The sequence below is a fragment of the Podarcis melisellensis genome (genome assembly GCF_964234715.1).
Source record: "Podarcis melisellensis genome assembly, chromosome: 4".
Lineage (NCBI taxonomy): Eukaryota > Metazoa > Chordata > Lepidosauria > Squamata > Lacertidae > Podarcis > Podarcis melisellensis.
In genome coordinates this window covers 26525501-26549688 of record NC_138531.1, presented here as the reverse complement: position 1 = coordinate 26549688, position 24188 = coordinate 26525501, and the positions used below count along the sequence as shown (strand labels likewise).

The following is a 24188-nucleotide window of genomic DNA, read 5'->3' as shown; positions in this document are numbered from 1 at the left end:
CAATAACTTTCTCAAGAAGGTAGTCTAAGGAACTGAGGTAAAAAGTCACTCGGTCTGGTGGTATTCAGTGAAGAGTATAAAAGAATTTAATTTACTGATCTTCTAACAAAGATATAGTACTTGTTTGTAAGTTCAGCCTCCATATCTGAGAACCATAAATAAAACAGTTAAAAAAACAACAAAAAAGGAATCCAGGGAGGATCTGGGAAATTAGAGGTTGGTTGTTTAACATCTACTCTGAGAAAAGTAGTGGAGAGCATTATTAAAATTAGAATTGCCAGACTTATATAAGTCCTGCTGGAGAAGTACCATCATGGCTTCAGCATGGGTAGGTCTTGTCTAACTAACTTTCAGAGTTGTTTGAGAGTGTCAGTAAGCACGTGGATCGGGGTGATCCAGTACACACTGTGTACTTAGACTTTCAGAAAGCTTTCCCTCACCAAAGAATTCTGGGTAAGCTTACCAGTAATGAGATAAGAGGACAGATCTTCTTATGGGTCAGTAACTGGTTAAAGGAAGAAAGTACTGGTAAACTGGAAAGTAGGAAGAAACGGACAGTTCTCACAATGGAGGGATGAAAGAAATAGGGTCTTTCAGTACTGGGTCGTGTACTTTTTACCTTGTTCATAACCTGGAGATAGGGGTGTGCAGTGAGGTGACAAGGTTTGCTGATAGCACCAAATCGTTCAGGGTAGTAAGAACAACAAGGGATTGCAAGGAGCTCCAAAATAGATAAATAAATCTCTCCAAACAAGGTGAAAGGGGATTGAAGCAGCATATGTGATTCAGTGTATGCAAGTGTAATGGTGACGCACACTGAGGCAAAAAAATAAAAATAAAATCCTAATTTCACATATACGATTGTGAGGTCATGGAAATGAGTGCTGCTGGTGCATAACTCCACGAAAATGTTGACCCAGCATGTGGCAGCTGTGTAAAGGGCAAATTCCCTATAGCACTTGATGATGCCGTGGCTTATGGGATTGTACCATTATAATTGCTTCATGCCACAGCAATGGGCAGTTGTATAGTCTAGAAAGAACTGGGGGCTAGGGTGGGGGAGGTAGCGCATCTCCAGGATTTTTTTCAGAGCAGGAGCAATTACGTAACCAACTTGCCTTCCTCTCGCAATTGAATGTGACAAGGAGGCTTTCAGTGATGACGGTTTTGCTGTTATTTTCTTACCCACCCTTCACCAAAAAGTCCAGGGTGGGTTGCAATATGTAACCCACCAACAGTACAATATTGTGTACTGTTTCAAGTTTTGCTATTGTTTGTGATGGATTAGCATGGAGGAAGTCAGAGAATGGGGATAATAATACAGCAGAGCCTAGATACGCCTTTCTTTTGATGGACTTCCAATTTAAATGGATTGCATTTATAAGAAAAAGCTACAGGTTGCATTTCAGGTGGTTGAAGATATTTTGCTTATTGTCTTTTACAAGTTGACTGAAGGCTAGCGGAAGTAAGCATCACTTTATGCATAAGATTGAAGTCATGCCATGTGGTTGAACAGAGATGTTGTCGCAGGTTCTCCCAGCCCAACTCCTACATGCTAGTTCCACCCTTCATTAGCTTAATATACTATTACTGTCAGCTGAGCCTAATAAACTGGGTATTATTCTATGTACTGCTGCTCTTTAGGAGGTATGTATAATGGATCACCACTGCTCCCTTATCTGAGGTATTACTATGGGATATCATGGGGCTGTCATGATGAGCTTCTGCAAAAATTTCCACTGGCTATGGGATCTTTAATAAGCTATATTCTAGGCAGTTGGTCAGAAAAAAAGACAATAACATGCTGGAAGATGCAGAACTGCTATATCCTACTGCCAATCTGGCCTGATTTCTTTTCTTTCCAGTTTCTCTCACCCCAGGGACTACCACTTGTTCCAGAGTTGGAAGAAAACAGCACAACACAAACATTTATTTGCAAATTTCAAACAAATGTTACCAACAGCTTTGGCTTTTTCTTTCTTTCTTTTTAAAGCAGCAACACTAGAACTCATGCCATCAGATTTTGGGAACTCGCACTCCCTGAATATATTCCAAAATATTCAGTGATCATCTATGTTTTTGCTTTAGACAGTTGTATTAAGAATCACAAAGGAACGCCATAAACACTAGGAGCAGTGCTGTTCTCCAAGGTTCTTTTGAAGTCTGTCCCCTTCGTCTGTTTTCACCGCAACAATCACAGAAGTAGAGCCACTTTCCACATTGCGACTGTTTCCCAGACAAAGGTTATCTGCACAAAATTTTCAAATTTTGAAACATTTCATTATTACAGTAATGACTATTGCTACTCTTAACAGACATGCTGTCAGGTTGCAAAATGTATACATTGGTTCGTGCAAAGGGGGGGGAAGAAAGCGCAAGAGAGAAACCCCCTTTTTTTATTAAAACACACACACATACACACAACAAAGGTCAAAACTTTTAAAATGTCACTTCTTCTGCAGTTTTGCATAGAAAATACACTGAGTCAGTGGGAGGGCTCCTTGTCCATAGAAACAGGCTGTAAGAAAAGAATGTTATCCTGCTGTTGTAGTTTCCACTTTCACTGGCAGCTGCGGTCTGAGCAGAAAAGCACTGTGGGAGCCTATTGTTACCCCAGCTGGGTAATAGTTTTCTTATTTTACAGTCAGGAACCGAGGGGGGTTGGGGTGCCTCAGCAAAGTGCCTGAAAATATAACTCCTGCAAACAGATCGCTTTCCTTCTTCCCAATGAGAAACAGGCATCCATAAATCTTTCATTTTGGCCCTCCAATCAAGGAAATGAATTTCTCTAAACAAAAGGAGGACTTGAATTTATTATTATTATTTATCATTCGGGGGGGGGGATAAAATAAACAAACAGTGCGTTAAAACGGAGGCTGCGTGATTATCATGCTGAATTCACCTTGAGGAACGCCATTCCTTGCTACAATGCTGAGTAATGCAAATTGGTGTTTAATTATTATTTTTTAAAAACCAATGTAAAAATTGACACAAAACAGCATATTTTTTTTTACCTAAAGCTTCGTCTTTTTTTGCTTTAAGAAAAAGTCTCCCGTGAATGGGATCCTATACATGGGTGTAAATGGACTGGGTCTACAATTCAAAAGATTAATTAGCTGCAGAACAACCGTTTATATTTGTCACTAGTTTATCCAGTTAATGAGGCTGATTTTAGTTGCCATGGCAACCTAAGTTTTAAAGGTGAAAGGTCGCTGACCCAGTCATAGAGCCTTACAATCTCTTTTGGGGGCAGTTAATATCCCAGAATTTGTCAAACCAACTAATCATAATGCAAACCCTTCAGGATAGGTAAAGTGATTTCTATAGGTCCCAACCACACAGTTTGAATTTTGAAATCTCTCTGTGATTCTCTCATTTCAAAGTGAAGAATGCAGTACAAAATTCAAAAAAATAGGTATGGGTTTCTGCACTTCATAAAAAGTAAATTCCATGACAGGGACTATTATGGGAGAAGGCTAATTTGATAATTGGATCAGTGAAGTATGGAGAAATTTGTGCCATTTTGCTATATTGGAGGTATTTTTGCTGCATTCATTTGGTAAAGTAGAGGGCTTTATTCTCCACAAGGTGGTTTTTTAAATCATTATTTATCCGCTTTTCAAGAAGAAGTTCTCAGAGTGTTTAAATTACATAATAAAACCATCTAAAACTTAATAAAATCTCTACTACACACTTCCTTAAACCTTTTAGGCCTGGTAAGGCGAATAGTATCAGCACCTTCTGGCTTTCAGAACCTTTGGCAAAGGAGGCTGTGCTTGCTGGCAGAACATTGATGCAAAATGGCCTCTCCTCATTGCTGCTGTTGTTGCCACACAAGAAACACACTGGCCAGGGGGAGTAGTGCCTCCCCAAACAACCAGGTCTAGGTTTCACAAAATGTGAGTGTCCAAGGAAGGCAGTGTACCCTGGGCAGATGGTGTCAGTCATGTGTACCAGCTCTCAAGGTGGTGAGCCATGTGACTTCTAGTCTTGTGAAATTTGGTCCACTGTATGTACAGAGCATACAACACCAAATCTCAAACTCATATTGCTCTAGTTTCTGAATATTTATATATAGGACTCTTCTCAAGACCCAGTTTGTCTCCTGCACAGTGGTGTTGCGGGTTCACTTCATGATGGGGGAAAATGGTAATTTGAAGGACCCTTTAGATCAGGTCATAGCCATCTTTCCTTGCTAAGTGGGATAGCCATGGGGTAGCTAAGTGGGACTTCAATGAAATGAATGGAAAAATAAGTGAGTTTGGCAGGGCGAGCATGAAAAAAGTCAGCAATGCTAGCCAATTGGGAGCCCTTTGCTCCTCTCTGGTTTTATTATTTACTGAATTCCTTTATGAACGGAATAATAATAATAATAATAATAATAATAATAATAATAATAATAATTTATTATTTGTACCCTGCCCATCTGGCTGGGCTTCCCCAGCCACTCTGGGCGACTTCCAACAAAGATTAAAATACATCAAAACTGTCAAACTTCCCTGGGCTGCCTTCAGATGTCTTCTAAATGTCAGGTAGTTGTTTATCTCTTTGACATCTGATGGGAGGGCGTTCGACAGGGCGGACGCCATCTCTCTCTCATACACACACACACAAACTTAAAACAATTACAGTAGTACCTCGGGTTACATATGCTTCAGGTTACATACACTTCAGATTACAGACTCTGCTAACCCAGAAATATTACCTCTGGTTAAGAACTTTGCTTCAGGATGAGAACACTGTGCTCCGGCAGTACAGCGGCAGCAGGAGGCCCCATTAGCTTCAGGTTAAGTACAGTTTCAGGTTAAGAACAGACCTCCGGAACGAATTGAGTACTTAACCTGAGGTACCACTGTACATAAATTAAACAATATAACAAAAATAACACATGTATACATAAAATCAGTTCAGATCCAATACTGTATGTATACCAATTTGGATAATGATCTTCATTTTGAAAGCATGTTGAAAGTGGAATATATTTAGAAGCCACACACCCCCCGAAAAACAAAGCAGATGGTGCTTGTCAGATAAGTAACATGAGCAAATTCCAAAGGATGGATGCCACCACACCAAACACCTGTTCCAACATCATGCAGAATGAACCTCCAAATGGTATGGCACCTACAGATGCAGTGATTGGTTGGGCATGTAGAGGGTTGAGACAATCTTTTAGTTTCCTGTGCCTTCTACCTGAGGTTTTATTGAGAAGGATGCCAGCCCAGAAGGGATGTCTCAGGGGCCTTGCATTTTGCCTGGCCATTGCCACTCTCCAATGGGAGAAATGTGATCTGAATGTGTGGGAGTGAGGAGTGGCATCATGGGCAGGAGAGTCCCGTGCCCAGGTGGTTTAGCTTAGGGGGCTCTGTTGTTGTTTAGTCGTTCAGTCGTGTCCGACTCTTCGTGACCCCATGGACCAGAGAACGCCAGGCACCTCTGTCCTCCATTGCCTCCCGCAGTTTGGTCAGACTCATGCTGGTAACCTCGAAAACACTATCCAACCATCTCGTCCTCTGTCGCCCCCTTCTCCTTGTGCCCTCCATCTTTCCCAACATCAGGGTCTTCTCCAGGGAGTCTTCTCTTCTCATGAGGTGGCCAAAGTACTGGAGCCTCAGCTTCACAATCTGTCCTTCCAGTGAGCACTCAGGGTTGATTTCCTTCAGTATGGAGAGGTTTGATCTTCTTGCAGTCCATGGGACTCTCAAGAGTCTCCTCCAGCACCATAATTCAAAAGCATCAATTCTTTGGCGATCAGCCTTCTTTATGGTCCAGCTCTCACTTCCATACATTACTACTGGGAAAACCATAGCTTTAACTATACGAACCTTTGTTGTCAAGGTGATGTCTCTACTTCTCAAGATGCTGTCTAGGCCTGTCATTGCCCTTCTCCCAAGAAGAAGGCGTCTTTTAATTTCGTGGCTGCTGTCACCATCTGCAGTGATCATGGAGCCCAAGAAAGTAAAATCTCTCACTACCTCCATTTCTTCCCCTTCTATTTGCCAGGAGGTGATGGGACCAGTGGCCATGATCTTCGTTTTTTTGATGTTGAGTTTCAGACCATATTTTGCACTCTCCTCTTTCACCCTCATTAAAAGGTTCTTTAATTCCTCCTCATTTTCTGCCATCAAGGTTGTGTCATCTGCATATCTGAGGTTGTTGATATTTCTTCCGGCGATCAACAACGCCAGGTTGTTGATATTTCTTCCGGGGCTCTAGGGATGGACAAATCTGTTGATTTTGGTATGTCTCAGTTTCTCCCCATTTTCACATTAGTGCATCATATATTTCTTTAAGCCCTTGCAAAAATGTATCAGCATTTTGGTGCAAATTTCTCCTAATTTCTGCAAGCAATTTTACCTAATATAAGGCACTTTTGTGTGTTATTTTCACAAATATGTGCATTTTATGCACACTTTATACTAGTGTATGCATCTTTGTACACATTACTTGGCTGATGAACTGGACTACAAAATTCAGGGAATTACAAATTTCGAAGGTGGCTGAGCTTTGGTGTGCATACTGTTTTGGAAAGTACAGGTGGATACACCTGGAAATGCTGATTGAATTGCACTTCTCCCCCATTCCTAAGTCGATCTTGCTACAGGGCGAATAAGTTGTCTCTCCCTTCTTTAAATATTTCCCTCTTTGTGTATACTCACAAGTGTCAATTCTCCCCGTTCTAAAACCAAGTTTTAAAGCTGTCCTGCCGTAAATCTCTCTTTTGTAAAAACAAACCCTAAGTAGGGTTAAATTCTGATTAACAGGACCTAGAATAGTAAAGGATACAACCAACAAGGTGCTGCCCTGGGTTCCTTTTGGGTCAAAGGACAGGATAGAAATGTAATAACAACAACAACAAATTACTTTGAAAAGTGCAAATTTCATGTCTGTGCATGTGTGTGATTAGTATCTTAAGAGACACGTGCAAATAAGTAAAAATAAACACACGAACACATATAATCTGCATAATTTCTATGGGGTCTTCTTGATTCCATATTGTTAAACTTCAAGTTAAATCAATACCTTAGAATGCAGGTCAGAGCCTTGCTTGAAATGTATGAGTGTTTTGCCAAGTGTAATTGCTTAGGACATGAAAATATCAATAGATAGAAGGAGATTTGTGTGAAATATTTTAAGAGATACTTTGAAGGATGTGATATTCCTACCCACGAAACTTCAGTGTCTGAGGATAGATAGATAGATAGATAGATGATAGATAGATGATAGACAGACAGACAGACAGATATAAAAACTGGTTGTTAGGAATATCTGAAACTGCCTTATACTGAAGGCAGATCCACACTGTACATTTAAATCTCACCCGGGGAACTGCGGTGTCTCCCTCACAGACCTACAATTCCCAGAACTCTTAAAAAACTACATTTCAGGTCAGACCAGCGCTTCCTCTAGATTTCATTAGCACTCACAGACGGAGGCTGCCCGAGGTTTTAGGCCAGGGTCTTTTCCAGCCCTACCTGGGACTTGAACTTTGACCCTTCTGGATGAAAAGTGAATGCTTTGCCACTGGGCTATGGCCCCTCCAGTTGTTGCCAAATGCACATAAGAGGTATGTGTATGTCAGATCCTCCAAGTCTCCCTATTTTCTAGGGACAGTCCTGGATTTACAGAAGCCATTCCGGTTTCTGATTCAATCCCAGAATGTCCTGCTTTCCCATGGGACGTCCCTATTTTCATCGGATAAATGTTGGAGGGTGGGGTGATGCAACCCTCAAGCCAAGTGGATAAGTAACTTTACAACCTTTTAGAAGACATTTGAAGGCAGCCTTGTATAGGGAAGGTTTTTTTTAATGTTTTATTTTGTTTTTAAATATGGAGAAATGTTGGAGGATTTGGTATGTATGCCAAAGAGGCAAGCAGGAGGGGCTACTCGAATTTTTCTCAGCCAGTGCTTCCCCACTGAATGTCTTCTCCCTAGCCATTCTTTATAGCCACCTGAGTTATGGAAGTCACCCTCCCTGGGAGAAGTGGGAGGGTGACTTGGGGAGAAGTGGCTTCAGAGAGGAGCAAAGTGAAGAGTGCAACACCCCTCCTTGCCTCCTCCTTCTGCTCTTCCCATCTCTCTTCCCATCCCTGTTCTATAGGAATTTGGTATAACCTGCATTCAAGCAGATGCATCATGGCAACTGGTTACATCTGTGCTTAGCAGGGTGGCTGGGCTATAAAAACAGGCAAAGTGACAGACGTATTAAATAATATTTCTTTATATTGTTTATGTGAAACTTTTTTGTCCAAGAGTCAACTTCCATAATAAAGGTCACAGGACCAGTATCCTATTGGATGCTGGAGTTACAATGTCCATTTATAAGCCATTTTATAAAGTGCAAGGATTACACAGCATCGTGTGAAACTGGGTCACTCTCATGTGGCTGGTGAATCACCTTGGGGACACAGCTCAACAAGAGCCTCTACCAAGCCTGATAAATTCCAGCTGAGCATATGCTGGAGGGCTTGGCAGATAATAATTGAAATATAAAGGAAAATGTTTTCTCTCTCTGCCACACATGGCCAAATGGCCTGTATACCACCTGTAGCTCCTGACAATGCCAGCTTATGAAGGAGTTGCCATTTACATCAAGGTGCTCTAGTTATGAGATGTTCTTCTACTTTTTTAAAAAAAACTATATAGTTTTCTATGGCATTTCTGCTGTTCTGTTATGGTTCTTATTATTTCATGGTGCTATCATAGAGTTGGAAGGGACACTGAGGGTCATCTAGTCCAACCCCCTGATTTGTTTTTTCTTTTATTATATTAGATTTATTATAAGAACAGTAACAAGAAAACAGTGCAAAAATGAAGCCGACAACAGCAGAAGATGCAATTCTTAATTCCTTGAGCTTAGCACTTTCGTTTTGAAGGTGGGATGAGAGCTTTTTCTCAAGCTGAACTGCTCTCTTTAGTTGCTCTCTAAAATATACCCCAAGAGGAAGCGAAGGAAGGCTGTGTGTGTCCATAGGATAAAATGATGTTTACCTGTTTTAGTTTGGTCCATCATATATTCCTCATGGATTTTTATAATTCCAGTCTAAGGCTGTTCTGCTCTCAGAGGCACCAGCTTGTGAGGACGGTTGTGTGTGGGGGGGGGGATGCTGTGCTTGTGATGTCACGCTTGACATCAGGACGTTGGGAGGAGCTGGGGTGGGGCTGCGCAGCTTAATTGGCTGGCGGCTAGCCTCTTCTGCCACCTCCTGGCACTGCCCCCAGCAGGAGGCCCCTTCGACCCTCCTTCCCCTCCACAGCAGGAAGAGAAAAAGAAGGAGCCGGCCACTGCTTGGCTCTGTGTTTTGCCTCTCTTCTTTTTGGACATTGGGGGGGGCAGCTCCACCCCAAAAATATTCAGGGGGTCCAAAAGGGCTCGGCCATCAGGAGCTGCCACCCCTGTATGCTCCCACAGTGCTTATGGGTGGAGTTCAGTGTTGCTCTATGACAAACGTTCTGTCTCTGCAAGCAGTTGAGTTTGCCAGACAGAACAGTTCCCCCTCTCCTCCCCTTATGCACTATTTGGGGGGGGGTTTCCCCTGATCCCCCAGAGCCAATTTTGAGGGACATAAGGATTGCAGGTGGAGAAACTGAGGGGAGAGCCCCATTGCACAAGCAAAAGTCCCTGCATGTTTCAGCTGACAGGGCTCATTAGGTGATTGTTATGTTGGATTAATGTAGGAAGATCAAAATAGTCTCACATTTCTAGAGATTGACCCCTTTCTTTCTTTCTTTCTTTCTTTCTTTCTTTCTTTCTTTCTTTCTTTCTTCCTTCCTTCCTTCCTTCCTTCCTTCCTTCCTTCCTTCCTTCCTTCCTTCCTTCCTTCCTTCCTTCCTTCCTTCCTTCCTTTTCTTCCTTCCTGGTTAGTAGTATTTTGGAATGATCACAACATAGTCATCCATAATTTCGCAGCAGCATGCTTAAGAGGCCTGTTATTCCTATTGGGAAACATTTTCTATTTCAACTCAGCTAGAGAAGGAGCCCCCACAGCAGCTCTGGAATTTATGTGCTAAGCTCAAGGGATCAGTGTTGCATCTTTTACTGTTGTCTGATTTATTTTTGTTCTTTAAATAAATGTCACAGGCACCTGGGAGAAGTGCCAGCTTACTTTCTTTATAAATAATAAAAGAAAGCATCGTAATTGATAGATGGCATTAAAAAAAAATCCACGTTGGAAAGCAATTTACACTGCAAAGTTTGAATGAGAAAATGCCTTAGTTTTAATTACTTGTGCCATAGTATCTTCTAAGAGCACATGGGGAACAGTCTCAAAATGCTGATAGTGAAAGAGAGTGTGCCTCAGGATCCAGTTCTCCATAGTGGTTCTCTAAAGGACTGGAAAATGAACATATCTCAGCAGATGAAAAGCTTTATAATGGAGATATGGTTTATGCACTCCTTTATTGCTGCCGGATGCCAACAACAAAACAGGTGGCATCCAAACCCATTACCTGTTCTTTTCTGTATTACATAAAAGTTTTGAGTATCTAGGCTTTGAATTTTGACGACCTAGTGAGAATTTTTTTTGAAAGAATTATGCAGCCAAAACAAGATTTAGTCATTAAAAGAAGAATTCCAAGCTTATCGAAAGGAATGTAACATGGCGGTTAAACTACTAGCTGCCACAGTTGTAACTATCGTCCCTGTTTTATCTAACGGCAAATGGCAAATTTAGTTTCCTGTTTTACTATGGGTTGTGGCCAGTCACTCTGCTTTTGGGCGCAAATTCTGAGGTGAGCAATTCAATACTCTCACGGGTAGTCAGGATCTATAACTGTTAGCCAGATGGATGTGGTATAAATATATTATTATTATTATTATTATTATTATTATTATTATTATTAAATTATTAATAAGAACTTCATAAATATAGAGACCATGCACACAGATGCCATTAGGTCACTGGCTGAGGAAGACATGGGCCTTTCGAAACATCCACTCAGGCAGCATATTGTCGGTGGTTACACTATATGCCTTTCCACAATGGGCATAAAAATAGCAATGCAGCAAACCCTATCTGAAAGACACATGGGGGTTCTTTGCTTCTTTCGTTATGAGTTAGAGCATTTTCTTTTAAATACACTGGGGCCTAAGAAAGTGGCTCTGTGAGCTAGATCTGTCCTATAGCCCTTCATTTGTCTATCTCTAATAAGAGAGGTTGTTATAAGTGTTGTTGTTACTGTTGCTGATGATGGTGATGATGCTTTTTTCTTTGCCTAGCAGGGCTTGAAAGGTGTGCTCATTTAATTATAGGGGAGAAAAGACATTCAAACATTCCAAAATATGTAAAGGGGGGGACTCCTAGGGCTGTGGCCCATGTAAGGTCAATGGGTGCAACACCCATCCTGGAATATTGATCCCCCCCAAAAAAAAGAAGATTTGTTTATTTTTTAAGCATAGTGTAACATTTATTACAAGACAGTTTCCATTAAAGAGTATTTTTACAGTAGAAGAAAAGGCTTGGTTAAAAAATGAATCTTCAGCTACTATGAATGTGAACAATGTGTTAAAAGGAAGTAACATAAGAAGGGAAATGGGTTAAGAGTAACTTACTGGTGGCACCCCACAGGATATCACAGAGCAGTGACCCCAAAATGGTTATTTTCTACTGTTACCCTCGCACTCTGCAATGCCCTTCTCTCTGGCATGCATGAAACATCATCCATCAGCTGCTTCAGATGTTTTGTAAAGACATATAACTTTCTCCTGGCTTTGCCTGACCCATAAGAAATTTATCCTGTTATTACTGAATTTCTATTTCGATCTGTTTTCATAATACTGTTTTAATGGTGTTTTTTTTGTTTCACCTCTGTTTTTATGATGGCATTTTATTGTTTCCATTTTATATTTTTGCATACTGCTTTGAGATTTTTCAGTATTAAGAAGTACTCTTAAAACAAATGGATAAAATAAATTCTGGCCAGGAAGTAGCAGCTCAACCTTTGGCGAAGGTAAAGGACAAGCCCTCTCTGTGATTTTCTGCTATTCTAGGCTGGAGTAGGGCAGGGTTTTTCCCCTGGCTGCCACCTGTGGGAGAACCACTAACACGTCTGAATTCTTAAAATTATTGTTCTCATTCAGCTTACACATTTCCAGTGCTAGCAATTCCTAGACACTAATGACACAATCCTATGCACAATTACTTGGAAGTAAGTCCAACTATGTTCAGTGAAACTCTCTCCCCCTACGGATGTTCATAAGACCACAACCATAGACACTTCAGCTTAGCAACAGGATTCTAGAAGCTTCTGTTGGTTATGAAAAGATCACTGATTTTCCATTCATTTTCTTTGAAATGCCACCTGGAGATAGGGCAACACCACCTAGGGAGGAAGATGGTTACAGCCATGACAAAGCTGATTGTCCTATAGTACCCTAAAATAGCGGTGCCCTATTCTGTAAAGATATATATGTGTGTGTGTATGAATAACCCATTCTTTTGTTAAAATATGCAGGCATTCCTACGGCCAAGACAACCTACAAGTGTACCATTTGTTTTTTAAAAAAAATTGCACTCTTCATCTCAGCAAATGAGATGGAGTCTTCTTAGGGGGAGGGCAATTTTGTAAAGCGATTAAGTATTCTTGCCATTTTAATTTTTTTAAAAAATAAAAAATGGCGACAGGATCCTTGAGAAGAAGACAACAAGCAAAGCTAGCTAACCAGCGCATTCTCTTTTGTGAAGTTCACAATGACTGAGAAGTAAATTGCTTCTTAATAAGTTTTGTATTCTCCAAGGGTATGGTTAAAGGGTTAATTTAACGCTTGACCCATTAAAACCACTGAGTGCAGTGAGAACCTTACACGGCTGATCAGATGATTATTTCTGGGAGATAAGTGGCTGAAAACTGAGCTTCACTAGTTCAGGTAATCAAGGGAAATCGGCATAAAAGAGAAGATGCGGCTGAGTAAAGACAGAACAGCTACCTGAGATTCTATTACTTGTCGTCTTTCAAGCATAATAATGAGATTATAGTAACCCTAAACTGACTGAAAACAGAAATCTGGCTGTCTGTCAAGTTCATTGTGTTGAGTTTTACAACACTCCAGATCTGGTTCCTCTCTGAACCTGCCATAATTATACCAGGAAGACAAATTCAAAGAAACTTTTTTCAATCTTGGGTTATTGTCAGGGTTTGGCTTATGACCAACATAACCATTGTTAATGACATGGAGAATCTCGTTAATGCTTCTCTCCCCCCCCCTCCCGTGAGCCTATGCTAAGCAATATCACGATATACACCACTGCAAATATTTTTACATTGCATCTGTCACAGGGTCCCAAATTACTTTGCTATTGATCCATGCTGCTGTCTTGTGGTTATTCAAGTGAGAAAGCTTGGCTGTTTGTGTGTGTGTGTGTGTGTGTGTGTGTGTGTGTGTGTAAGTCCCATCATTTTTCCACCTCTTTAATAGAAACATCCAATCATGTCAGGGAGCTACAACTGAGATCCTAAACATACCTACCTGAAAATATATTCAGTTGTAAAACAGAAAGGAAAGGCACAGTCCTACTTCCAAGTTTGTTTTTGTTTTAAGAATCAGGGGAAAGTTAATGTTTATGCTATTACCCCCCCCCCAAAAAAACCCATTAATCAAATATTAGCACCATACTTTTATGGTTTTCAAAGGCTCATATATCTCCCAAGTAACACATTTTTATTATCGCTTTCATCCTCACCAGGAGAGCCAGTGGTCTTGAATAGGCAGAACCAGGACCAGATGATACATTATGGTTTTCACAAGTGTGTGGCTGAAAATTGTCTCCTCAGCGCATGGGCTTATTGTTATGCCATAATCCTCATATGTGTTTATAATTTGGTACTTGGGATCTTTTCCTGCCTTGAGAGCTTCTGGGGTTGGTGGATGGGGGTGGAGAGTCTCTAAACTACCGCTGGCATGTGAACTGAATGCACTGCCTGGTTGCTGCTGTGTAGCAAATGGCGAAGGTGATGGCACGGGGGTCAGTTTTGAAGTGCAGGACGGAATTCCTAATGAAAACAACCATAGTCATGCCACCAAGGAGAGCGGTGCTGATCCGTCATTATACAAGAAGGAGCTGTAGCTCAGTAGTAGAGCATATGCTTTGTATGCAGAAGTTCCAGATCATCATAAGAAAACATAATAAGAAAATAAAAGTTACAGATAGGTAGCCGTGTTGGTCTGCCATAGTCAAAACAAAACAAAATTCCTTCCAGTAGCACCTTAAAGACCAACTAAGTTAGTTCTTGGTATGAGCTTTCGTGTGTATCTGAAGAAGTGTGCATGCACACGAAAGCTCATACCAAGAACTAACTTAGTTGGTCTTTAAGGTGCTACTGGAATGATTTTTTTTTGTTAAGAAAATAAAACAAAAAGAATAACCCTACCACTAGCTGACACAGGACAGCTTCCTATGTTCCTGTGCATACCCACCAAGACCAGCTGGGCCACCTCAAAATCTTTCACTGCCTCAGGCAATATACAAGATGCTCTTCCCAATTACACATACAGAAGTTGACCAGGCTGGTTGCTCAGTCTTTCTTCTTCACAGGCAATGGGACAGTGTCCTCCTCTCAGCAATTCTGCTGAGAACAGAAACTCCTCTCTTCAGCTGAGCAGAAGGAGTAGCTAGACACTGATGGTGGGGGATGGGGAATGAGGTCCAGACATTAAAAGCACATTTGAGGGGGCAGTCAGCATTCCCTCCCTCCTTGCACGGAAGAGCTCTGCACGTGTACATCAGCATATGTGAAGGGGCCCTTCTCACAGATACCAAACACAGGGGAATGGGGCATACCAGTGTATGGTCAGAGGTAGCTTGCATGGCTTGCAGCCCCTTCACATATGCTTTTAATGCACAAGGTGTCAATCTGAACCCTCCGTAGCAACATGGCATGTAGATATAGGTATAGGTAATTCAGAATTGAGTCCCTAAGGTGGTCGGATGGCATATTGTACACCTCCTTCCAGAAATCCGGCAGCCCATCTGGTGCCAAATGTATTGATTTCCTTTCCTTTGGACCACATCAGTGAGGCTGAGAGGTGGGTCTTGTCATCTAGGCAGTCGGGGACCTCCATATACTTCCCAGGCTTGTGCCATAGAGAAGTCACTTTGGTGCTGCAAACACAGCAGTTACCAATGCAGGGCTGAAAAAAGCCCTTTAGCTGCTGGGTAGCTCAGTTGGTAGAACGTGAGACTCTTAATCTCAGGTTCATGGGTTCTGAGACGCTGATCTCTGTTCCTAGGAATCTAGTGTCAGTTCTTCTATCTCCCTTGGCGACCAAAGGCCTAACTCATTCGCTCATATAGATTCTGGGGGCCTGTAAATCTTATCAGATCAGCCTGGTCCCCAATGTACTTGGAATCTCAGTATCCCTGATAGTTGAGGTGTTTCTCTCTCCCTCCTGCAGCCACTCAGCTACCACACCCTGTCGGCTCCTCCTGCCTGTTCCTCGGAAATACCAGCATGCACTATTGCCAGCAGTGGCCATCAGGATAGCCCAAGTGGGGCTATATTGTTCTCCAGGGTTCCTAACACTGTGTAGTTCCTGAAATGGGGAGAAGGAGGGGCAAGGCAGCAGGGAGCTTAGCATAGTGCTGGTGCAGTGATGGAGCCAATCCAAAACCCTTGATGCTGTTCCTTCACTGTCCTGAGCTCCCTGCTTCCTTGCCCCTCCCTCTCTCAGTACAGTGGTACCTTGGGTTACAGACGCTTCAGGTTACAGACACTTCAGGTTACAGACTCTGCTAACCCAGAAATAGTACCTCAGTTTAAGAACTTTGCTTCAGGGTGAGAACAGAAATTGTGTGGTGGCAGCGGGAGGCCCCATTAGCTAAAGCAGTACCTCAGGTTAAGAACAGTTTCAGGTTAAGAACGGACCTCCAGAACGAATTAAGTTCTTAACCCGAGGTACCACTGTAAGTGGCAGTGACGTCTAGCACTGGGAGGTTGGTACGGTGACACAGCCCTACCTGCATGGCCCACCCAACGGCTCACTGGCTATTGCAATTCTTGAAAGAGCTTGGCACAAGGAGTGGCACATCTCTATGTCCCATATAGATAAAGGGAAGTAAGTTTGCATCAACATCCTCTACACATTAGCACAATTCTTCTAATCATGATGATGGGCTAAAAATCTGAACTGGTTTGCTCCTCACCCAGCCCTCCATGTCTAGGCAAAGTTCCCACCCCACCCCCATGCTTGGCTCCTGACCTCAGACCGTCTTCCTCCACTCAAGCCCCCAACATGCACATAGTCAAAGCAGAATATCACCATGTAATTCTGTAAGAAGTTAAGGAGATGATTTAGGAAGCTCTGTTGGTTAGTTACACATCCCCTTCTAGGTTGACCTCTGATGCCTTTTTATCCTGATTAGGAACCTGTGAGTTTCCCCGGAAATTTGACTTTCAGGTAAAACTCAGTGGCATCTCTAGTTAAGAGTACCATTTATAAATGTGTCATTCAGAATGTGGATGTGTTGAAGGCTCCTTCCATCCAAACACACACACACGTATATAGATATATATTCAATAGTGAACAAATGACTGTGTTCTGGCACCAATGATTTTTTAAAAATGTGAACTGTAAAATTATGCTACAAAGTTTATTAAACTTTCAGGTGTTCCATTTTGACATGCTCTGATCTTTCCTTAACAATGACAGGATGCTACACAAAAATACTGCATTTCATCTGGTGTAAGTCTTTATCTTCTCTTGACAGATTATTGCTGGTTAAATTGTAGAGCTGACTTAAAGGCAGGACTCTTCAAGGGAGTCAGAAATTAAGGCTTCACCAAATGGTAATAAAGCTATTAAAAATGCAAACAGCAAACAGCTACACTGTACAGGTTAGACAGCTAATCCAAACTAGCAGTTTAAAAAAAAGCAGAGCAATTACACTTTTATTTAAATGCAAGGAATATGAGCAAGAATAGAATGAGGAGCCTTGTTTAAATGCATTCTTCTGAATATTTATTAGAAATAATATATGTAGTTAAGCCACTTATCTGATTTCAGTGAATAACTAAAATGCAAAAGATCAATTTTCATAATTATACCAAAGAAGTCTGTCTTTCATAAAAATCTCATTAATAACACCATTATTACTGAAAAATATCTCAGTATTATTATTGTTATTCTAATTATCGCAAAATGCTACTGATAATGTTGTCATAAAATTCCTTTTTAGTATCCTATTAAGGAAGAGAGACGACTAAATAGTGGTATAAGTTAAATCTACATCGTAAGTGGCATTATTAAAACCTTTGTGTACTTGGTTAAAATACATTATGTGTATAATTACATAAATTGCTTCAGGTTTGGAAAACAGGTCTGTATAAATGTTAGATAGATAGATATTTTAGCCACATTAAAACACACACCCATACACCCACACCCACCCACACCCACACCCCTGTACTTAAAACCAAACTATTGTCCAATGAGAAACATAGTTTTTCAGATTCTGTTGCACTGATCCTAACTGATGCAGAGGTCAAATCAACAAAATAGGTTATGGTGCTCATATATGTAGGCAGCTATATTTAAAAATAACACATTATTGCCCAGAAAAACAATTTTCTTTTTATTGAGAAACAACACATTTGGATTCTGTTGAAATGTTAACTATCTGATTACTCTAAACATCCAAATGCAGTTTCAATAAGCATCTAACTACACAGCCACAAACATTTGTGTTTATAATATTCCTGCGGTGTGAAATGAAAATAGATGAAATGAAAATAGAGACATTTGTCTTACATTATATGAGAAGCAATTTCTTATAGTGGGAGGGGTAAAAAAATAAATGGTGTGACCACAAACTACCATAATGTGATCTGAAGCTGAGCTATCCTTGTGAAATATTAACTTCAGAATTTCTCTAGGACATAGAAAATGTAGCATGTTTTTAAGTTTTCAAAGAGAAAGCAGCTATTGTATCCCAATAGGGTGGATACTAGTGAAGTGTTGAGTATGCCCATTTTTAATTCCACCCTGAGGACTGTTGTTATGCTGCTTTAGCCTGAGATTAGGGATGGCAAACCAAGCTACATTCTGATGTCAGCTGTTTCAGATGGTGTGTTATGCTGTCCTGGGTGCAGACATCAGCAGGGAAAGACTTTGGAGCAGAAGTCCAGGGCTCCACTAAGATGAACAGCCAGAAAGGACCCAAAATGCAACAGGGGTGGCTGATCACATCTGAATAAACTATATCCATAGGAAGATAAATGCAAATCTAAAACAAATATTCTCTTTTAAATGTTGTATAGCTTGTAAATGGTTAACTGTGTGAAAGTGGGGGTTGGTCTTTTACTCCTGACTGATGCCAGAGGGATGCACGGAATTGGGGTTCAGTTAGCCATTGGCTAAAAAGCAGTTTTAGAGGCGACTATTATGGTTAATTGTCTAGTCCAGGTTGTTGTTTTTTTGATTTGCAGGAACACAGTAGGTCAGGATGTGTTAGGTCCTTTTGTGGGTGTTCCATTCAAGTGATGGTCCATAGTTATTGAACCATTGAAGCTTTGGAACTCTAGTGAGGTTCTGGCTATTTTTGTTAGAGGGTTTACACTGGAGAGGATGCACATGAAGGCTCAGGACTGCTTAAGAGTCACTTAGTCCGTATTTGGGAGACTTATTGAGGGACTTAAAAGATACCATGAAGAGGTGAAATCCAAGTTTAGAGGCTGGAGCTGGAAGCAGCTGCTTTCTCCAGGTAAAACAACTGGAGTTTTCAGAGGGACTAGGAGCTGAGGAATTGTTGTGGCAGCAGGCAGCTGATGAAGAGGGGAAAACCAATGCCTTCATGCTGAAATCACTGAAGGTAGAAGCTAAGAAGTTCTGTAAGGAGAGAGGAAGACTCCAGCAGCAGTCCTTGAGAAGAGCTGAGGCCAGGGTGTCAGTGGTTTGCAGTTGACATGGAGGAACAGTGAGTCTCTAACCAAAGAGAAGGCTAAGGAACTCAGTAAAAACTGTAAGCTTCTGAGTGCAGTCAATCCCAGCAGAGCTTGCCTTCAGTGCTGAATTTAAATTCAGGAATGTTACAGAGCACTCCAAGTTTTTTTCCTGCAAGCGGGGATTCGAACCGCCGACCTTCTGATTGGCAAGTCCTAGGCTCTGTGATTTAACCCACAGCGCCACCCACGTCCCTGTTGTTCCCAGTAATGGAGGCTGATTCGGACTGCAGACCAACTGAATTCACCAACCCTTTCCAAGTAGATATCTTGGGTTCTCTCTCTCTCTGGAACTGGCTGTTAATTGTTCCTCCTGGTCTCTGGCTTCGTAACAAGAAGCGAATGTTAATCCAGGTGCAGCATGTTTGCAGAGCTTTTGACTAGGTTGTGGCTTTTAGGTGCTGAGTGCCAGGGCTCGTTCTATGCGTTTTATAGTTATTCTCAGCCACTTCAGACCTCACTACAGCAGCACAGAGTGCAGCATATGCATTTTAAATAACATTGCAATGAGGGAGTGCACACATCAGGCCCTTTCGCTACACATTCCCCAGTTACCATAATGATGTGCATTTTGCTAGTGCTTGATAAAGATAATAAATAACTCTTAACTAATAATAATGGCTGCAAATCTGTGAGTAGATGGGACACCCCCCTCCTACAACCCATTTTATTCAATCTCTTTTATGCATTTGTGAAAATGGAATGCCTGTATCTATGTAACTGGAACTTTATTTCTTTAATGTCACTTAAGATCTGAGGGTAAATTAACCAATCTCATCAGAGGGAGTGATATGAGTTTCAGAAATAAGTATAACTTTTATCCTACATTGCCTTTGACTGACACAAAGGAAGTGATACTTATCTTTGCTATGTCACCGGTGGCATTTGCTTCGATGCATGAATGTTAAAGCAAACAGAAACAGCTTTTATCACAGCGGCAAGTCATGATCTGCACTTAGGGCTCAATCTTGCCATCCGCTATGTGGGCATGAATTGATGTGCACTGGAGAGCAGGGCTGAGCCTTTCTGCTTATTATGGAATGCATTCTAAAAATATCACCAAATACATAGGGGGTTGCAGAAATTCATTAAAAAAAAAAAAAAAACTGCTAGAAGGAACAGGACTTCATTTTGCTCCTTCTCTTATGGAGAAAAGTCCAGATAGGAAGAACTGTCTCAGCGTATCCTAGTCCCTTCTCATATCCTAAACTGGATTTACTGTTAAAATGTAACAAAGAAGAAGGTAACAATGAACAGCAAACACAACCTAAGTTCAAAATCTGTCTTTCTCATCAAAGACCAGTACTGAGCAATAATGAATCAAATATGTTGAAGGCTGTTGTACTTCTGTTGCATTTTGTTATTTTATAAAACTCCCTTTCATATCACATGGATTTTTAAAAGTGTTTAAAGTAAAACTTTTGTAGAATTGCATCCATAAACTAATATAATGTACAGTGGTACCTTGGGTTAAAGACACTTCAGGTTACAGATGCTTCAGGTTACAGACTCCTCTAATCCAGAAATAGTGCCTCGGGTTAAGAACTTTGCTTCAGGATGAGAACAGAAATCGTCTGGCGGCAGTAGCAGGAGGCCCCATTAGCTAAAGTGGTACCCCAGGTTAAGAATATTTCAAGAACATTTTCAAGAACAGACCTCCTGAACGAATTAAGTTCTTAACCTGAGGTACCACTGTACTTCAAGGTTGGCAGAAGGTATATCAAGCTCTATTGGTAGATCTTGGAGGTGATTTGCAGTAGAATGGCAAAGGTTTTTGACTCCTAATGATTTAACAATAGCAACGATAAAAGGCTTCCCTCTCCCCTAAATTTGGGCCCCTACCAGACTTGTGGTGTGGGTGGGTGTGTGCGCCTCCTTCAGCATGTCATTAACACATTAATAGTGGATTTGTAGGGACCATCCAGTCCATTGTGCCAGTTGGGATTTCTGTTGTCATAGTTTACCTTAAAAGGGCAATGGAGTCCAAGAAGCAGAGTGTGGAGGGGACTTCATTTCCATCTTGATTTGAACTATCTAGCAAGTTGTGTGGTGCAGGTTTCTAACAAGCATAAATGTTCATTATAAAGTTAAGCAAGTGGGGGGCTAGCTGGGTTTTTCCCCCAGGTGAAGCCTCCAGAGCAGCACCATTGAGGCTCCCAGCCTGTGTGTGCATGCAAATGCATGTGTGTGGGGTGCCAAAGTAGGTCTTTGACCCAGGTGAAATAAAGCCTAGTTTCGCCCCTGGTGGAGGCACCATTTGGGCTCTGCTTTGAGCAACAAAACATCTTGGTTAGGTGCACCTGGGCCTTCAAGGAAGATCTTGGTCAATATTGCATAGACCTTCTGGTTTTTGCACCCAAGAGTCATCACTGGAATGAGCTTTGCTCTGGTCAGAATCATAGTTCAGGATGTCGCTGCCATGTTGACTCCACAATTCGTAATACAGAACACATCTGAAAGTGTGGTATGTATGTCTTCAAGCCATATACTGTGCATAGCTTCAAAATCCAAGCAATTCATTCAAGTTTTACCCTGTGTACAGGTAATGCCTTTAGGGACATACTAGATGCTGCAAGGGTTTGGACTTCACAAAGTTCTCTATCTCAGTTAAGAGCTAAATGTGATTGTTGTTTCAGACGGGTGAAGTACTCTGTTGGGATCTTGAGCTTTGTGACTGCAGTTTAGCTACTCCTCAGATATAACTTATTTTTCCTTTTGGGTGATGAGAAGCGTATTCTCAATAGACTTCTTTTGTCCATCGAAAGCACATACCATTTTTCTTTTAATGTGTAGTCTCATAAGGTCTGAGGAAACGTTAGGTTTGTGTGGGGATCACACATTCCTGTGGGTTAGTGACCTACACCTCCTGCTTATGTATCATTGTAACCAAATTCTTGACTTTACTTAATTTTGGGATGTTATTGACACCTTTGCCAATGCCTTCTTTTTATTTATTTGTTTGCTGAATCCTACACAGTTCCCTCATAACGTTTCCCTAGCTCCAACATAGTTCCATGTGAAGAACAGTTGTAATGTAGCAAAACATTCACAAAAGTTGTACAGCGATTCTAAGCTAACTTACTCCTAGGGAATAAGTAAGCAACACTGGGGTTTACTATAGAGTAAATATGCCAAGGATTTTGCTACATACCATCTTATGCTTTTGTACTTCTACTCCAGAAATTCAGTGTGGGTTGTGATTCCCCCCTCCCCATTTATCTTTTAATTTTAGAGGTTGTTGGCATTGTCTTGGGAGACAATGGGGGAGTGCATCTTTGGGGGTGATGTTGGAAGGTTGCAGCGCCTGCTGTGGCTGTAGAGACCAATGCAGGAGAGACATGTTTTGTTGCATCTGGGGCATCCTCCCAGTGATCATTTCTCCTCTGGCCACTGCTATGGATACGCAACTTGATTGCCTGTCTCCAGTTACTGCAGTCATCTGCACGGGATTCCCACATGACACAGTTGATGTTGCCAGCCTTCAGGTCATGTTTGCAGACATCTTTGTTACGCAGAGTTGGTCTGCCAATGGGCCTGGTGCCAGAAGCCAGCTCCCTTGTAGAGCACGTCCTTGGGGATCCTGCCATCTTCCATTCTGTGGACATAACCAAGCCAGTGTAGATGCCGCTAAGACAGGAGTGTGAACATGCTGGGAATGTGGACTTTTTAAAGGTATGTTTTTAATTTTCACAAAGTTTATATGTGAAATCGTAAAAAGCCCAACAGTTACAGCTTGTAAGCACTTAGATAAAATAAGTACTTTGATGAAGTAAGTGCCTGGATGCTGTCTTCCTAGATTAGAGGACCAAACATTCAAAAAGGAGAGATATAGTAGTCATGGGAGAGGAGACTTCAACCACCCCAAGATCTGTTGGAACGCAAACTCTGCCAAGAATGTAAGGTTGAACAAATTCCTCAGTTGCCTCACTGACAATTTCATTTCCCAGAAGGTGGAAGCAGCAGCAAGGGAATCATTTATCTTGGACCTGGTCCTTACCAACAGGGAGCAACTGATCAATGAAGTGGAAGTACTGGTATCCTTGAGAGGCTTTCTAGCATCGTCATGGGAAATCAGTCTTCTTAAAGTCCAGAGTGCATCTCCGACTATACTGTTTTCCCTTGCCTCTGTTTAATGAACCTCAAGAGGACACAATCACTTCCTCTCAAGGGATCTCACCCAGTAGTTCCTCAAGCTTTTTGAAATCAGCCATCTGTCATGGATGATTTATTTCAGATTCCTACATTCCAGGAAGTTGGACTAGATGACCCTCAGGATCCCTTCCAACTCTATGATTCTATGATTCTAGAAAGACAAACAACCATTAGCAGTCTTCCAGCTTATGAAATGCAGTGTTGGGTACTGAATTGTTAGCTTCAGCCAGTTCCAAGTACATCTATCTGCCTGGAGTATTTTTTAAAAATATATGGAGAGATTTTGCTTCCTTTTAAAAACACACACAGAGAGAATAGGAGTAGGAGATATCATAGGTACTTTTCAATGAGTAGTCATTGCCCCAATGCACTATTCCCCCCCCCCACTACAAAAACCCACTTTGCAATCTGGCCTTATAAAAATACAGTGTATATAGTACTGTTCCTTGGTTACACAGTGAGAATATTGTGATCCATAACTGTGTAGAATGAAAGCACTGTACTCCATGGCCTCATTTGTACCACCGAAAGCAAAGACCATTAATTGGGCTCAAGGACACACTTTGTTTTGATGAGTGTAGATACTTTTTGACTGGGGGAGCTCCTTGAACTTAAAACGATCCATCCATTCTCTGCGTTTCCCTTCTCAAATCTCTCTACTACTTTGTTATCTGCAAAAATACAAAGCGGGATGTTGTTGACTTCCCCCCCTTTTTAAAAGGCATAATTGAAAACAACAAATTGCGCAGATGTGCCCAGTACCACAAAAAGAAAGGTATTTTAAAGTGAAATCCTGGTCATGGAGCATAACTGTTCACAACTAGCAGTTATGGTAGCTAAATTGAACATCTGAATTCATAGGTAGTATATCCCTGGATACTAGGTGCTTGCTATGAAGCAAACAACAGGGGTGACAGTTGTCGTCATGACCTCCTTGTGAGCATGCTGTGGAGAGAAAACAGAGAGAAGCCCCCCCCCCCACCAGTAAAGCTAGAACCTAAGGTCACCCAATGAAACTGAATGGGGAGAGGTTCAGGGAATACTAAAGGAAGTACTTATTTACTCAGTGCATCAACTATGCAATTCACTGACAAAAGGTGTG

General features: G+C 41.5%; 2 long non-coding RNA genes across 4 annotated transcripts in view; one reads left to right on the top strand and one right to left on the bottom strand.

Moving 5' to 3' along the window:
• Positions 1-24188, top strand: part of LOC309368344 — a 313140-nt gene that overhangs the window by 88625 nt on the left and 200327 nt on the right. The gene's annotated exons all lie outside the window — the stretch shown is intronic.
• On the bottom strand, positions 1902-9094 carry LOC309368352. Its single transcript, XR_014167719.1, has 2 exons — positions 8993-9094; positions 1902-2248 (listed from the first exon to the last, which is right to left on the bottom strand). It is a non-coding gene; the product is annotated as an uncharacterized lncRNA (long non-coding RNA).